This window comes from Crotalus tigris, unplaced genomic scaffold (assembly GCF_016545835.1).
Source record: "Crotalus tigris isolate CLP2741 ecotype Arizona unplaced genomic scaffold, ASM1654583v1 scf7180000024399.229188, whole genome shotgun sequence".
NCBI classification, from domain to species: Eukaryota; Metazoa; Chordata; class Lepidosauria; order Squamata; family Viperidae; genus Crotalus; species Crotalus tigris.
Window position 1 is genome coordinate 212,178 of NW_024100567.1, and position 17,011 is coordinate 229,188.

The following is a 17,011-nucleotide window of genomic DNA, read 5'->3' on the forward strand; positions in this document are numbered from 1 at the left end:
ATGGCCAGTTCTACATCGTTTGCATCAAGGGTACCTGTGGGGGCCTGGGTAGGAGTGGGACAGATCTGAGGGTCTCTGGCAGAAAGGGGTGGGACCGGGGCAAGGGCCAAGGCATGGTCCACTGGGGCAAGTGCCAAAATGGCCACCACAAAATGGTACATTGGCTCCTCTGGCCGGCCTGGGCCAGGGCCAAGGCAGCGGGGGCCGTTCCCTCACTGTTTCCAGGATGGCTTTGCGGGCCACATGAAACCACTTCACGGGCCGCATCTGGCCCCCGGGCCTTGTGTTTGACATATCTGTTTTAGGACAAAAGAAGAAGAAAAACACTACTTCCACAGTCAATTAAAACTGAAGGCTTCCTAGGCAGCAAGTTAGACACAAGTAACATCAGGAAGATACACATCTCAAAATTGTGCAAGACATGAAGAAGCAAGCAGAATATGAAGACAGACACTGACTGGGGAATAATTGCCATTTAACTGAAATATCATGTTTTATACATTATGTTTCCCTGTATGTTAAAATCAAAGCAATTTTAAGTTGTGAACAAATAGAAAAATTAACACAGCATGGATTATGAGCTGAATTAGAATCCTTTTCATGATATTTTAAGATTCTGTGTAAAAGACTTTTCAAAACTGATATTTGTACACTTAAATTTACAGCTGAGATTTGATATCTGAAATGCAGACATATTATTGAATTCATGACAGTTTAACAGATGTCTTATAATACTTCAGTATATGAAGCGATCAGTGTCATGGATAGAATTATAAAGTTGGAAGAGACCTTACAGGTTATCTGGTCCAACTTCCTATTTGAAACAGGAAATTCAATTTTTCATCAGCCCTAACTGGTGAATGACTTATCTCTGCTGGAAGATCTCCAATGATCTGTAATTGATTCTGCTCTTGAATCAACAATAAATTTGTCTCAATATACAAACAAAATCTCTTGTAAATTAAGCCCATTAGATTTGGACCCATACCTATGGCAAAAGAGTGTTACCTCTCTTTATATGGTAAGACCTGCTTCTGAGACCTAAGGAATCCATTGCCAGAGAAAATTGTGTACAGCATCTACCAAATGAAGTGGGTTGAAGAATGTTTCCCAAATGCAGTGACCATGATGGATTACTATTCATCTTATTGTTTTTGGAACATAAGTGTACAAAATCAGGATATCAATTAATGAAAATGATACCCTAAACTGATTATTTTGAAAGTGGTAAATTTTGCTATGGGTGTTCTATAACATGATTTTATTGTATCAGCTTGACTTAGTATTGTTTGAATGTGCTTTGCGAACAATTGGAAGTGCAATTTATTATGTGTGCACAACTACACATACCAAGTGTGCAAAATGGTAGTATTTTGGTATGAAAAAAATAGCTTCTTAGTTTTGTTCAAAGAAATGTTCTTAATTTATTTTATTATCAGCAAGCATGTGATAGTATCTGGTAGCAAAATTGTCCCTATTTGTTTTAAATGTTCTCTTTCATTTGAATATTTGTGAAATTAACCTTTTTAAAGTGCACAGGTTTTTAATAAGGTTGGAGTGAATTTATCTTTCTGCTTTTTGCTTGTATTTATACAATTATATGTTGTAGTTGTGTAAAAGAAAATGCTATCTCGAAATATTTGAATTGGTTGCTTGCTGTTGTGGCAAGGAAAATATTGTGAAGTAGTGTCTAGAGAATTAATTGAATATAGTATGCTCAGATGTATTGGATTCATCTTCCATATTCTGGCTAGGGATGATAGATAGATAGATAGATAGATAGATAGATAGATAGATAGATAGATAGATAGATAGATAGATAGATAGATAGATAGATAGATAGATAGATAGACAGACAGACAGACAGATAGATAGATAGATAGATAGATAGGCAGGTGGGCAGGCAGGCAGGCAGGCAGGCAGGCAAGCTTTATTGTCATTTTTTTTTACTGTGGGCACAATGGCACACATTAAAAATGAAATTTATTGCTTGCTCTCAAAGTGTAAACATACATAACACACATTTAAACATACTGTATATAACATATGTATAGAGCTATTATCAGAATTCTGGTTGAATACACACCTGAATGTTACATGTCTGGAAAAGGCTTAAGTAGATAATATAAAAATAATTCAAGACAAAACTTTTTGATGAAATTGTTTACCAGTATACTCAGTAATAGGCTGAAGATGTACAATGTGAATTAACTTTCTATGGCACTAGAAATAGTAATTAAAATAAAAAACTTTCAATGTGGAAATCCTTCAAAGTTTAAATGATCAGTGTCAGAAAAAGGAAAACTTCTTAACCTCAAATTATTCTGCTGATAAATGACATTGTTCTTCACTTAGGTAGATGTTTAGTTTTCTTTATTGAAGAAAGTTACATTCCTTGGTCCTGATTTCACCAAAAGTCATCTCAAAGCTTAGCCAGTGCAGTTTCCATGCTGAACTTCATGTAATACTGATAATCTACTCAGTGCAGTTTCCATGCTGAACTTCATGTATGACTGATAATCTACTTCGTCTAAGGGGCTTTGAAGTTGGGGTGCTACTACTTTCACTACCATATTCCCCCAAAAGGGATGTCTAGAAACAAGCCTAAAGTTTTCCAAAATGCAGGTACTTTTCGTTTAGTGATCACAAGTGGGACCATCAACTCGGTTTTAAGTGAAGTGGCATTAAGTGAAACATCATGATTTTATAATCTTACTTCACTTTCCTTAGTTTTACAGACTTGCAAATGTGAGGAATGATATTTTTTCATCACTATTATAACTGTGAAAAGTCAATAAAAAGGCAGTCCTTAAATGAGGACTGATCAAGTGTTGGCTTCTTAAGAGACATCCATATCCTCATCCAAACAAGTGTTGAAAATTACTCAGATTCAATTTCCCATCACCTCATAGAAGTCTTAATCAGCCACAAAGAGCCCCATCTCCTTTTACTGGATTTCCCAGATAACTTCATGAGATGAAAACCTAATCAACTCCATTGGCATTCACCAATTATAATTCACAATGGCTTGGATCAGGGCATTTTATATGCTAAATGTCATGAGAATTCTTATAGTGGCCAATGAGGTTGTTCTTAGCAAACCTCCTTCCCCAGGAAGGAATAGGTTGTGTTAAAATGAGCTGATGGTTGGCACTCAAAAGATATGACAAGAATGACAAATACAGTACTTCATTCTCATTTCCTCACCACTGTATAGGCTCTAATATGAGCTCTTACTATTGACCAGTTGGATTTGAAATGAGTTTTCTTCTACCTGCAACTTTAAATGTCTCTTCTGTCTCAGAAAGGCATCTCTCTAAGTCCTTCAGAGAGTCAAGAGGCTGCTTTAAATTTTGAGAAGGAAGATACCATTCTGGTGCAATTCACATTTCTATTACAATAGGAAACCACCATATCCTCAGGAAACTTCCTAAATCTCTTCTGGAAACCCTCAGGATAAATTAAGCACCTGGATCCTTTAGCTTCTTTATGGGTACAACATTAGGGATACCTGCAAATGAGAAGTTCATGTCAGTTCCATTTAATTCAGAACTGTCTAAACGTGCAAGCAACATCTTCCCTAAACAGGGAAAAAGAATTTTCTTAACTCAAACCAGACTACTTGACGGTTTCTCAAAAATTCAGTTTGATTCAACCCATGAGATGTCAGTCTATTTATGTATAATGTTTATGCAGTGGTTTTTTTTTTGTCATAAAATGCACCAGAATGGAGTTACGGCACCTTTTTTGACGAATTTTCCAAATTTTAAAAGTAACTTTTGAAAATTTGATGTTTAGTTCATGTGGACGTGAATCGCCCTGTCGAGCGTGGCAGGTCGGCGGCAAAAACATTAAAATGGTGCATGGGGGCTGCTTGTGTGTTGAGCCCGATACATCCGTACTTCATCTGCACTGGTTGTGATGGAGCTGCTCGGCTTATGGCATTGGTCGGCTTGTGATTGGTCGTGTGGTCACGCATTGAGTGCTTACTGTAGGTGGAGACCGTTATTTTTTGTTACAAAACTGATATGTGTGGGTCTGCGTAGAGTAGTAGAATATGTGTGACAAGTAAATTTAACTAAAGGACTGAATATATCATTTTTTGAATAAAAGATAAACAAGATGTGAGTTCCGGCACCTTTTTTCTTACAAAAAAAAAGCACTGGACATCGCCAACAAATTCGGAGTGCTTGGGCATCGATAGGAGGGCACAGACATTTCTAGGCTGTCCTATCTATGTTTCCTGGTAAAATACATGGGAAAATCCAATTGGAGGGAAATTCCACTTAGGGATAGGGTTACGTCACCATGAACTCAGAGAGCAAAATGGACATCGCCAACAAATTCGGAGTGCTTCGGTATTGTTAGGAGGGCAGTGACTTTTCTAGGCTGCCCTATCTATGTTTCCTGGTAAAATACAGAGGAAAATCCCATTGGAGGAAAAGTCCACTTAGGGTTAGGGTTACATCACCATGAACTCCTAGAGCAAAATGGACATCGCCAATGAACTTGGAGTGCTTGGGTATGGTTAGGACGGCACTGATTTTTCTAGGCTGCCTTATCTATGTTTCCTGGTAAAATACATGGGAAAATCCCATTGGAGGAAAATTCCACTTAGGGATAGGTCACAATGTACTCGGAGAGCAAAATGGACATTGCCAACAAATTCAGAGAGCTTGGGTATGGTTAGGAGGGCACTGACCTTTCTAGGCTGCCCTATCTATGTTTCCTGGTAAAATATATGGGAAAATCCCATTGGAGGAAAATTCCACTTAGGGTTACGGATAGGTCACAATGAAATCGGAGAGAAAAATGGACATTGCCAACAAATTCAGAGAGCTTGGGTATGGTTAGGAGTGCACTGACCTATCTAGGCTGCCCTGTCTAGGTTTCCTGGTAAAATACATGGGAAAATCCCATTGGAGGAAAATCCCACTTAGGGTTAGGGTTACGTCACCATGAACTCCTAGAGCAATATGGACATCGCCAACGAACTCAGAGTGCTTGGGTATGGTTAGGAGGGCATTGACTTTTCTAGGCTGCCCTATGTGTGTTTCCTGGTAAAATACATGGGAAAATCCCATTGGAGGAAAATTCCACTTAGGGTTAGGGTTACATCACCATGAACTCCTAGAGCAAAATGGACATCGCCAACGAACTTGGAGTGCTTGGGTCTGGTTAGGACGGCACTGATTTTTCTAGGCTGCCTTATCTATGTTTCCTGGTAAAATACATGGGAAAATCCCATTGGAGGAAAATTCCACTTAGGGATAGGTCACAATGAACTCGGAGAGCAAAATGGACATTGTCAACAAATACTCGGAGTGCTTGGGTATGGTTAGGACGGCACTGACCTTTCTAGACTGCCCTATGTATGTTTCCTGGTAAAATACATGGGAAAATCCCATTGTAGGAAAAGTCCACTTAGGGTTACGGTTACGTCACCTTGAACTCGAGAGCAAAATGGACATCGCCAACAAACTCGGAGTGCTTGGGTATGGTTAGAAGGGCACTGACTTTTATAGGCTGCCCTTTCTATGTTTCCTGGTAAAATATATGGAAAAATCCCATTGGAGGAAAATTCCAATTAGAGTTAGGTTTACGTCACCATGAACTCCTAGAGCAAGTTGGACATCGCCAACAATTCAGAGAGCTTGGGTATGGTTAGGAGGGCACTGACTTTTCTAGGCTGCCTTATCTATGTTTCCTGGTAAAATACATGGGAAAATCCCATTGGAGGAAAATTCCACTTAGGGTTGGGGTTACGTCACCGTGAGCTCCTAGAGCAAAATGGACATCGCCAACGAACTCGGAGTGCTTGGGTATGGTTAGGAGAGCACTGACCTTTCTAGGCTGCCCTATGTATATTTCCTGGTAAAATACATTCGAAAATCCCAGTGGAGAAAAATTCCACTTAGGGTTAGGGTTACGTCACCATGACCTCCTTGAGCAAAATGGACATTGCCAACAAACTCGGAGTGCTTGGGTATGGTTAGGAGGGCACTGACTTTTCTAGGCTGCCCTATCTATGTTTCCTGGTAAAATACAAGGAAAATCCATTGGAAGGAAATTCCACTTATGTTAGGGTTACGTCACCATGAACTCCTTGAGCAAAATGGACATTGCCAACAAATTCAGAGAGCTTGGGTATGGTTAGGAGTGCACTGACCTATCTAGGCTGCCCTGTCTATGTTTCCTGGTAAAATACATGGGAAAATCCCATTGGAGGAAAATCCCAATTAGGGATAGGTCACAATGAACTCGGAGAGCAAAATGGACATTGCCAACAAATTCAGAGAGCTTGGGTATGGTTAGGAGGGCACTGACCTTTCTAGGCTGCCCTATCTATGTTTCCTGGTAAAATATATGGGAAAATCCCAGTGGAGGAAAATTCCACTTAGGGTTACGGATAGGTCACAATGAACTCAGAGAGAAAAATGGACATTGCCAACAAATTCAGAGAGCTTGGGTATGGTTAGGAGTGCACTGACCTATCTAGGCTGCCCTGTCTATGTTTCCTGGTGAAATACATGGGAAAATCCCATTGGAGGAAAATCCCACTTAGGGTTAGGGTTACGTCACCATGAACTCCTAGACTGAAATGGACATCGCCAACGAACTCAGAGTGCTTGGGTATGGTTAGGAGGGCAGTGACTTTTCTAGGCTGCCCTATCTATGTTTCCTGGTAAAATACAAGGAAAATCCCATTGGAGGAAAATTCAACTTAGGGTTAGGGTTACATCACCATGAACTCCTAGAGCAAAATGGACATTGCCAACGAACTTGGAGTGCTTGGGTATGGTTAGGACGGCACTGATTTTTCTAGGCTGCCTTATCTATGTTTCCTGGTAAAATACATGGGAAAATCCCATTGGAGGAAAATTCCACTTAGGGATAGGTCACAATGACCTCGGAGAGCAAAATGGACTCGTCCAACGAACTTGGGTGCTTGGTTATGGTTAAGGACGGCACTGATTTTTCTAGGCTGCCTTATCTATGTTTCCTGTAAAATACTAGGAAAACCCATGAGGAAAATTCCACTTAGGCGGGTCACAATGAGACTCGGAGAGCAAAATGGATCATTGCCACAAATCATAGAGCTTTGGGTATGGTTAGGTATGGCACTGACCTTTCTAGGCTGCCCTGTCGTATGTTGTCCTGGTAAAATTAATGGGAAAATCCCATTGGAGAAATTCCACTTAGGGTTACGGATAGGTCACAATGAACTCGGAGAGAAAAATGGACATTGCCAACAAATTCAGAGAGCTTGGGTATGGTTAGGAGGGCACTGACCTATCTAGGCTGCCCTGTCTATGTTTCCTGGTAAAATACATGGGAAAATCCCATTGGAGGAAAATCCCAAATAGGGTTAGGGTTACATCACCGTGAACTCCTAGAGCAATATTGACATCGCCAACGAACTCAGAGTGCTTGGGTATGGTTAGGAAAGCAGTGACTTTTCTAGGCTGCCCTATCAATGTTTCCTGGTAAAATACAGAGGAAAATCCCATTGGAGGAAAATTCCACTTAGGGTTAGGGTTACGTCACCATGAACTCCTTGAGCAAAATGGACATGGCCAACAAACTCGGAGTGCTTGGGTATGGTTAGGAGGGCACTGACTTTTCTAGGCTGCCCTATCTATGTTTCCTGGTAAAATACATGGGAAAATCCCATTGGAGGAAAATTCCACTTAGGTTAGGGTTACGTCACCATGAACTGACCTTGACAAATGGACGATTGCCAACAAATTCAGAGAGCTTGGTATGGTTAGGAGTGCACTGACCTATCAGGCTTCCTGTCTATGTTTCCTGTAAAATACATGTGAAAATCCATTGGAGGAAATTCCCTCACTTAGGGTTGACGGATAGGTCCAATGAAACTCAGAGAGAAAATGGACATTGCCAAACAAATTCAGAGAGTCTTATGGTATGGTTGGGGTCACTGAAACTTTCTAGGCTGCCTTATCAATGTTTCCTGGTAAAATACATGGGAAAATCCCATTGGAGGAAAATTCCACTTAGGGTTACGGATAGGTCACAATGAACTCGGAGAGCAAAATGGACATTGCCAACAAATTCAGAGAGCTTGGGTATGGTTAGGAGTGCACTGATTTATCTAGGCTTCCCTGTCTATGTTTCCTGGTGAAATACATGGGAAAATCCCATTGGAGGAAAATCCCACTTAGGGTTAGGGTTACGTCACCATGAACTCCTAGACTGAAATGGACATCGCCAACGAACTCAGAGTGCTTGGGTATGGTTAGGAGGGCAGTGACTTTTCTAGGCTGCCCTATCTATGTTTCCTGGTAAAATACAAGGAAAATCCCATTGGAGGAAAATTCAACTTAGGGTTAGGGTTACATCACCATGAACTCCTAGAGCAAAATGGACATTGCCAACGAACTTGGAGTGCTTGGGTATGGTTAGGACGGCACTGATTTTTCTAGGCTGCCTTATCTATGTTTCCTGGTAAAATACATGGGAAAATCCCATTGGAGGAAAATTCCACTTAGGGATAGGTCACAATGAACTCGGAGAGCAAAATGGACATTGCCAACAAATTCAGAGAGCTTGGGTATGGTTAGGAGGGCACTGACCTTTCTAGGCTGCCCTGTCTATGTTTCCTGGTAAAATATATGGGAAAATCCCATTGGAGGAAAATTCCACTTAGGGTTACGGATAGGTCACAATGAACTCGGAGAGAAAAATGGACATTGCCAACAAATTCAGAGAGCTTGGGTATGGTTAGGAGTGCACTGACCTATCTAGGCTGCTCTGTCTATGTTTCCTGGTAAAATACATGGGAAAATCCCATTGGAGGAAAATCCCAAATAGGGTTAGGGTTACATCACCGTGAACTCCTAGAGCAATATTGACATCGCCAACGAACTCAGAGTGCTTGGGTATGGTTAGGAGGGCAGTGACTTTTCTAGGCTGCCCTATCCATGTTTCCTGGTAAAATACAGAGGAAAATCCCATTGGAGGAAAATTCCACTTAGGGTTAGGGTTACGTCACCATGAACTCCTTGAGCAAAATGGACATGGCCAACAAACTCGGAGTGCTTGGGTATGGTTAGGAGGGCACTGACTTTTCTAGGCTGCCCTATCCATGTTTCCTGGTAAAATACAGAGGAAAATCCCATTGGAGGAAAATTCCACTTAGGGTTAGGGTTACGTCACCATGAACTCCTTGAGCAAAATGGACATTGCCAACAAATTGGAGTGCTTGGGTATGGTTAGGAGTGCACTGACCTATCTAGGCTGCCCTGTCTATGTTTCCTGGTAAAATACATGGGAAAATCCCATTGGAGGAAAATCCCACTTAGGGATAGGTCACAATGAACTCGGAGAGCAAAATGGACATTGCCAAAAAATTCAGAGAGCTTGGGTATGGTTAGGAGGGCACTGACCTTTCTAGGCTGCCCTATCTATGTTTCCTGGTAAAATATATGGGATAATCCCATTGGAGGAAAATTCCACTTAGGGTTACGGATAGGTCACAATGAACTCGGAGAGAAAAATGGACATTGCCAACAAATTCAGAGAGCTTGGGTATGGTTAGGAGTGCACTGACCTATCTAGGCTGCCCTGTCTATGTTTCCTGGTAAAATACATGGGAAAATCCCATTGGAGGAAAATCCCACTTAGGGTTAGGGTTACGTCACCATGAACTCCTAGAGCAATATGGACATCGCCAACGAACTCAGAGTGCTTGGGTATGGTTAGGAGGGCAGTGACTTTTCTAGGCTGCCCTATCTATGTTTCCTGGTAAAATACAGAGGAAAATCCCATTGGAGGAAAATTCCACCTAGCGTTAGGGTTACGACACCATGAACTCCAAGAGCAAAATGGACATCGCCAACGATTCTGGAGTGCTTGGGTATGGTTAGGAGGGCAGTGACGTTTCTAGGCTGCCCTATGTTTCCTGGTAAAATACAGAGGAAAATACCATTGGAGGTAAATTCCACTTAGGGTTAGGGTTACATCACCATGAACTCCTAGAGCAAAATGGACATTGCCAACGAACTCAGAGTGCTTGGATATGGTTAGGAGGGCAGTCACTTTTCTAGGCTGCCCTATCTATGTTTCCTGGTAAAATACAGAGGAAAATCCCATTGGAGGAAAATTCCACTTAGGGTTAGGGTTACATCACCATGAATTCCTAGAGCAAAATGGACATCGCCAATGAACTTGGAGTGCTTGGGTATGGTTAGGACGGCACTGATTTTTCTAGGCTGCCTTATCTATGTTTCCTGGTAAAATATATGGGAAAATCCCATTGGAGGAAAATTCCACTTAGGGTTACGGATAGGTCACAATGAACTCGGAGAGCAAAATGGACATTGTCAACAAATTCAGAGAGCTTGGGTATGGTTAGGAGTGCACTGACCTATCTAGGCTGCCCTGTCTATGTTTCCTGGTGAAATACATGGGAAAATCCCATTGGAGGAAAATCCCACTTAGGGTTAGGGTTACGTCACCATGAACTCCTAGACTGAAATGGACATCGCCAACGAACTCAGAGTGCTTGGGTATGGTTAGGAGGGCAGTGAATTTTCTAGGCTGCCCTATCTATGTTTCCTGGTAAAATACAGAGGAAAATCCCATTGGAGGAAAATTCCACTTAGGGTTAGGGTTACATCACCATGAACTCCTAGAGCAAAATGGACATCGCCAACGAACTTGGAGTGCTTGGGTATGGTTAGGACGGCACTGATTTTTCTAGGCTGCCTTATCTATGTTTCCTGGTAAAATACATGTGAAAATCCCATTGGAGGAAAATTCCACTTAGGGATAGGTCACAATGAACTCGGAGAGCAAAATGGACATTGCCAACAAATTCAGAGAGCTTGGGTATGGTTAGGAGGGCACTGACCTTTCTAGGCTGCCCTATCTATGTTTCCTGGTAAAATATATGGGAAAATCCCATTGGAGGAAAATTCCACTTAGGGTTACGGATAGGTCACAATGAACTCGGAGAGAAAAATGGACATTGCCAACAAATTCAGAGAGCTTGGGTATGGTTAGGAGTGCACTGACTATCTAGGCTGCCCTGTCTATGTTTCCTGGTAAAATACATGGGAAAATCCCATTGGAGGAAAATTCCACTTAGGGTTAGGGTTACGTCACCATGAACTCCTAGAGCAAAATGGACATCGCCAATGAACTCGAGTGCTTGGGTATGGTTAGGAGGGCAGTGACTTTTCTAGGCTGCCCTATCTATGTTTCCTGGTAAAATACAGAGGAAAATCCCATTGGAGGAAAATTCCACCTAGCGTTAGGGTTACGACACCATGAACTCCTAGAGCAAAATGGACATCGCCAACGAATCTGGAGTGCTTGGGTATGGTTAGGAGGGCAGTGGCTTTTCTAGGCTGCCCTATCTATGTTTCCTGGTAAAATACAAGGGAAAATCTCATTGGAGGAAAATTCCACTTAGGGTTAGGGTTACGTCACCATGAACTCCTAGAGCGAAATGAACATCGCAAACGAACTCAGAGTGCTTGGGTATGGTTAGGAGGGCAGTGACGTTTCTAGGCTGCCCTATGTTTCCTGGTAAAATACAGAGGAAAATACCATTGGAGGTAAATTCCACTTAGGGTTAGGGTTACATCACCATGAATTCCTAGAGCAAAATGGACATCGCCAATGAACTTGGAGTGCTTGGGTATGGTTAGGACGGCACTGATTTTTCTAGGCTGCCTTATCTATGTTTCCTGGTAAAATATATGGGAAAATCCCATTGGAGGAAAATTCCACTTAGGGTTACGGATAGGTCACAATGAACTCGGAGAGCAAAATGGACATTGTCAACAAATTCAGAGAGCTTGGGTATGGTTAGGAGTGCACTGACCTATCTAGGCTGCCCTGTCTATGTTTCCTGGTGAAATACATGGGAAAATCCCATTGGAGGAAAATCCCACTTAGGGTTAGGGTTACGTCACCATGAACTCCTAGACTTGAAATGGACTCGCCAACGAACTCAGAGTGCTTGGGTATGTTTAGGAGGGCAGTGAATTTCTAGGCTGCCCGATCTATGTCCTGGTAAAATACAGAGGAAAAATCCATTGGAGGAAAATTCACTTAGGGTTAGGTTACATCACCATGAAATCCTAGAGCAAAATGGACCATTGCCAACGAACTTTGGAGTGGCTGGGTATGGTTAGGACGGCATGATTTTTCTAGGCTGCCTTATCTATGTTTCCTGGTAAAATACATGTGAAATCCCATTGGAGGAAAAATTCCACTTAGGGATAGGTCACAAGAACTCGGAGAGCAAAATGGACATTGCCAACAAATTCAGAGAGCTTGGGTATGGTTAGGAGGGCACTGACATTTCTAGGCTGCCCTATCTATGTTTCCTGGTAAAATATATGGGAAAATCCCATTGGAGGAAAATCCCAATTAGGGTTAGGGTTACATCACCGTGAACTCCTAGAGCAATATGGACATCGCCAATGAACTCAGAGTGCTTGGGTATGGTTAGGAGGGCAGTGACTTTTCTAGGCTGCCCTATCCATGTTTCCTGGTAAAATACAGAGGAAAATCCCATTGGAGGAAAATTCCACTTAGGGTTAGGGTTACGTCACCATGAACTCCTTGAGCAAAATGGACATGGCCAACAAACTCGGAGTGCTTTGGTATGGTTAGGAGGGCAGTGACTTTTCTAGGCTGCCCTATCTATGTTTCCTGGTAAAATACAGAGGAAAATCCCATTGGAGGAAAATTCCACCTAGCGTTAGGGTTGCGACACCATGAACTCCTAGAGCAAAATGGACATCGCCAACGAATCTGGAGTGCTTGGGTATGGTTAGGAGGGCAGTGGCTTTTCTAGGCTGCCCTATCTATGTTTCCTGGTAAAATACAAGGGAAAATCTCATTGGAGGAAAATTCCACTTAGGGTTAGGGTTACGTCACCATGAACTCCTAGAGCGAAATGAACATCGCAAACGAACTCAGAGTGCTTGGGTATGGTTAGGAGGGCAGTGACGTTTCTAGGCTGCCCTATGTTTCCTGGTACAATACAGAGGAAAATACCATTGGAGGTAAATTCCACTTAGGGTTAGGGTTACGTCACCATGAACTCCTAGAGCAAAATGGACATCGCCAACGAACTCAGAGTGCTTGGGTATGGTTAGGAGGGCAGTCACTTTTCTAGGCTGCCCTATCTATGTTTCCTGGTAAAATACAGAGGAAAATCCCATTGGAGGAAAATTCCACCTAGCGTTAGGGTTACGACACCATGAACTCCTAGAGCAAAATGGACATCGCCAACGAATCTGGAGTGCTTGGGTATGGTTAGGAGGGCAGTGGCTTTTCTAGGCTGCCCTATCTATGTTTCCTGGTAAAATACAAGGGAAAATCTCATTGGAGGAAAATTCCACTTAGGGTTAGGGTTACGTCACCATGAACTCCTAGAGCGAAATGAACATCGCAAAAGAACTCAGAGTGCTTGGGTATGGTTAGGAGGGCAGTGACGTTTCTAGGCTGCCCTATGTTTCCTGGTAAAATACAGAGGAAAATACCATTGGAGGTAAATTCCACTTAGGGTTAGGGTTACGTCACCATGAACTCCTAGAGCAAAATGGACATCGCCAACGAACTCAGAGTGCTTGGGTCTGGTTAGGAGGGCAGTCACTTTTCTAGGCTGCCCTATCTATGTTTCCTGGTAAAATACAGAGGAAAATCCCATTGGAGGAAAATTCCACTTAGGGTAGGGTTACATCACCATGAACTCCTAGAGCAAAGGACATTGCCAACGAACTTGGAGTGCCTTGGGTATGGTTAGGACGGCACTGATTTTTTAGGCTGCTTATCGAGGTTTCCTGGTAAAATACATGTGAAAACTCCCATGGAGGAAAATTCCCACTAGGGATAGGTCACAATGAACTCGGGGAGAGCAAAATGGACATTGCCAACAAATTCAGAGAGCTGGGTATGCTTAGGAGGGCACTGACCTTTCTAGGTGCCCGATCGATGTTCATGGTAAAATATATGGGAAAAATCCCATTGGAGGAAAAATTCCACTTAGGGTTACGGATAGGTCAAATGAAACTCGGAAGAGAGAAAAATGGACATTGCCAACAAATTAGAGAGCTTGGGTATGGTTGGGAGTTCACTGACCTTTCTAGGCTGCCCTATCTATGTTTCCTGGTAAAATATATGGGAAAATCCCATTGGAGGAAAATCCCAATTAGGGTTAGGGTTACATCACCATGAACTCCTAGAGCAATATGGACATCGCCAACGAACTCAGAGTGCTTGGGTATAGTTAGGAGGGCAGTGACTTTTCTAGGCTGCCCTATCCATGTTTCCTGGTAAAATACAGAGGAAAATCCCATTGGAGGAAAATTCCACTTAGGGTTAGGGTTACGTCACCATGAACTCCTTGAGCAAAATGGACATGGCCAAAAAACTCGGAGTGCTTGGGTATGGTTAGGAGGGCACTGACGTTTCTAGGCTGCCCTATCCATATTTCCTGGTAAAATACAGAGGAAAATCCCATTGGAGGAAAATTCCACTTAGCGTTAGGGTTACGTCACCATCAACTCCTTGAGCAAAATGGACATTGCAAACAAATTCAGAGAGCTTCGGTATGGTTAGGAGTGCACTGACCTATCTAGGCTGCCCTGTCTATGTTTCCTGGTAAAATACATGGGAAAATCCCATTGGAGGAAAATCCCATTTAGGGTTAGGGTTATGTCACCATGAACTTCTAGACTGAAATGGACATCGCCAACGAACTCAGAGTGCTTGGGTATGGTTAGGAGGGCAGTGACTTTTCTAGGCTGCCCTATCTATGTTTCCTGGTAAAATACAGAGGAAAATCCCATTGGAGGAAAATTCCACTTAGGGTTAGGATTACATCACCATGAACTCCTAGAGCAAAATGGACATCGCCAACGAACTTGGAGTGCTTGGGTATGGTTAGGACGGCACTGATTTTTCTAGGCTTCCTTATCTATGTTTCCTGGTAAAATACATGGGAAAATCCCATTGGAGGAAAATTCCACTTAGGGATAGGTCACAATGAACTCGGAGAGCAAAATGGACATTGCCAACAAATTCAGAGAGCTTGGGTATGGTTAGGAGGGCACTGACATTTCTAGGCTGCCCTATCTATGTTTCCTGGTAAAATATATGGGAAAATCCCATTGGAGGAAAATTCCACTTAGGGTTACGGATAGGTCACAATGAACTCGGAGAGAAAAATGGACATTGCCAACAAATTCAGAGAGCTTGGGTATGGTTAGGAGGGCACTGACCTTTCTAGGCTGCCCTATCTATGTTTCCTGGTAAAATATATGGGAAAATCCCATTGGAGGAAAATCCCAATTAGGGTTAGGGTTACATCACCGTGAACTCCTAGAGCAATATGGACATCGCCAATGAACTCAGAGTGCTTGGGTATGGTTAGGAGGGCAGTGACTTTTCTAGGCTCCCCTATCCATGTTTCCTGGTAAAATACAGAGGAAAATCCCATTGGAGGAAAATTCCACTTAGGGTTAGGGTTACGTCACCATGAACTCCTTGAGCAAAATGGACATGGCCAACAAACTCGGAGTGCTTGGGTATGGTTAGGAGGGCAGTGACTTTTCTAGGCTGGCCTATCTATATTTCCTGGTAAAATACAGAGGAAAATCCCATTGGAGGAAAATTCCACCTAGCGTTAAGGTTACGACACCATGAACTCCTAGAGCAAAATGGACATCGCCAACGAATCTGGAGTGCTTGGGTATGGTTAGGAGGGCAGTGGCTTTTCTAGGCTGCCCTATCTATGTTTCCTGGTAAAATACAAGGGAAAATCACATTGGAGGAAAATTCCACTTAGGGTTAGGTTACGTCACCATGGTAACCTTAGAGCGAATATGAACATCGCAAACGAACTCAGGAGCTGGGTATAGGTTAGGAGGGCAGTGACGGTTTAGGCGCCATGTTTCCTGGTAAAATAAGAGGAAAATACCATTGGAGGTAAATTCCACTTAGGGTTAGGGTTACGTCACCATGAACTCCTAGAGCAAAATGGACATCGCCAACGAACTCAGAGTGCTTGGGTATGGTTAGGAGGGCAGTCACTTTTCTAGGCTGCCCTATCTATGTTTCCTGGTAAAATACAGAGGAAAATCCCATTGGAGGAAAATTCCACTTAGGGTTAGGGTTACATCACCATGAACTCCTAGAGCAAAATGGACATCGCCAATGAACTTGGAGTGCTTGGGTATGGTTAGGACGGCACTGACCTATCTAGGCTGCCCTGTCTATGTTTCCTGGTGAAATACATGGGAAAATCCCATTGGAGGAAAATCCCAATTAGGGTTAGGGTTACGTCACCATGAACTCCTAGAGCAATATGGACATCGCCAACGAACTCAGAGTGCTTGGGTATGGTTAGGAGGGCAGTGACTTTTCTAGGCTGCCTATCTATGTTTCCTGGTAAAATACAGAGGAAAATCCCATTGGAGGAAAATTCCACTTAGCGTTAGGGTTACGTCACCATCAACTCCTTGAGCAAAATGGACATTGCAAACAAATTCAGAGAGCTTCGGTATGGTTAGGAGTGCACTGACCTATCTAGGCTGCCCTGTCTATGTTTCCTGGTAAAATACATGGGAAAATCCCATTGGAGGAAAATCCCATTTAGGGTTAGGGTTATGTCACCATGAACTTCTAGACTGAAATGGACATCGCCAACGAACTCAGAGTGCTTGGGTATGGTTAGGAGGGCAGTGACTTTTCTAGGCTGCCCTATCTATGTTTCCTGGTAAAATACAGAGGAAAATCCCATTGGAGGAAAATTCCACTTAGGGTTAGGATTACATCACCATGAACTCCTAGAGCAAAATGGACATCGCCAACGAACTTGGAGTGCTTGGGTATGGTTAGGACGGCACTGATTTTTCTAGGCTTCCTTATCTATGTTTCCTGGTAAAATACATGGGAAAATCCCATTGGAGGAAAATTCCACTTAGGGATAGGTCACAATGAACTCGGAGAGCAAAATGGACATTGC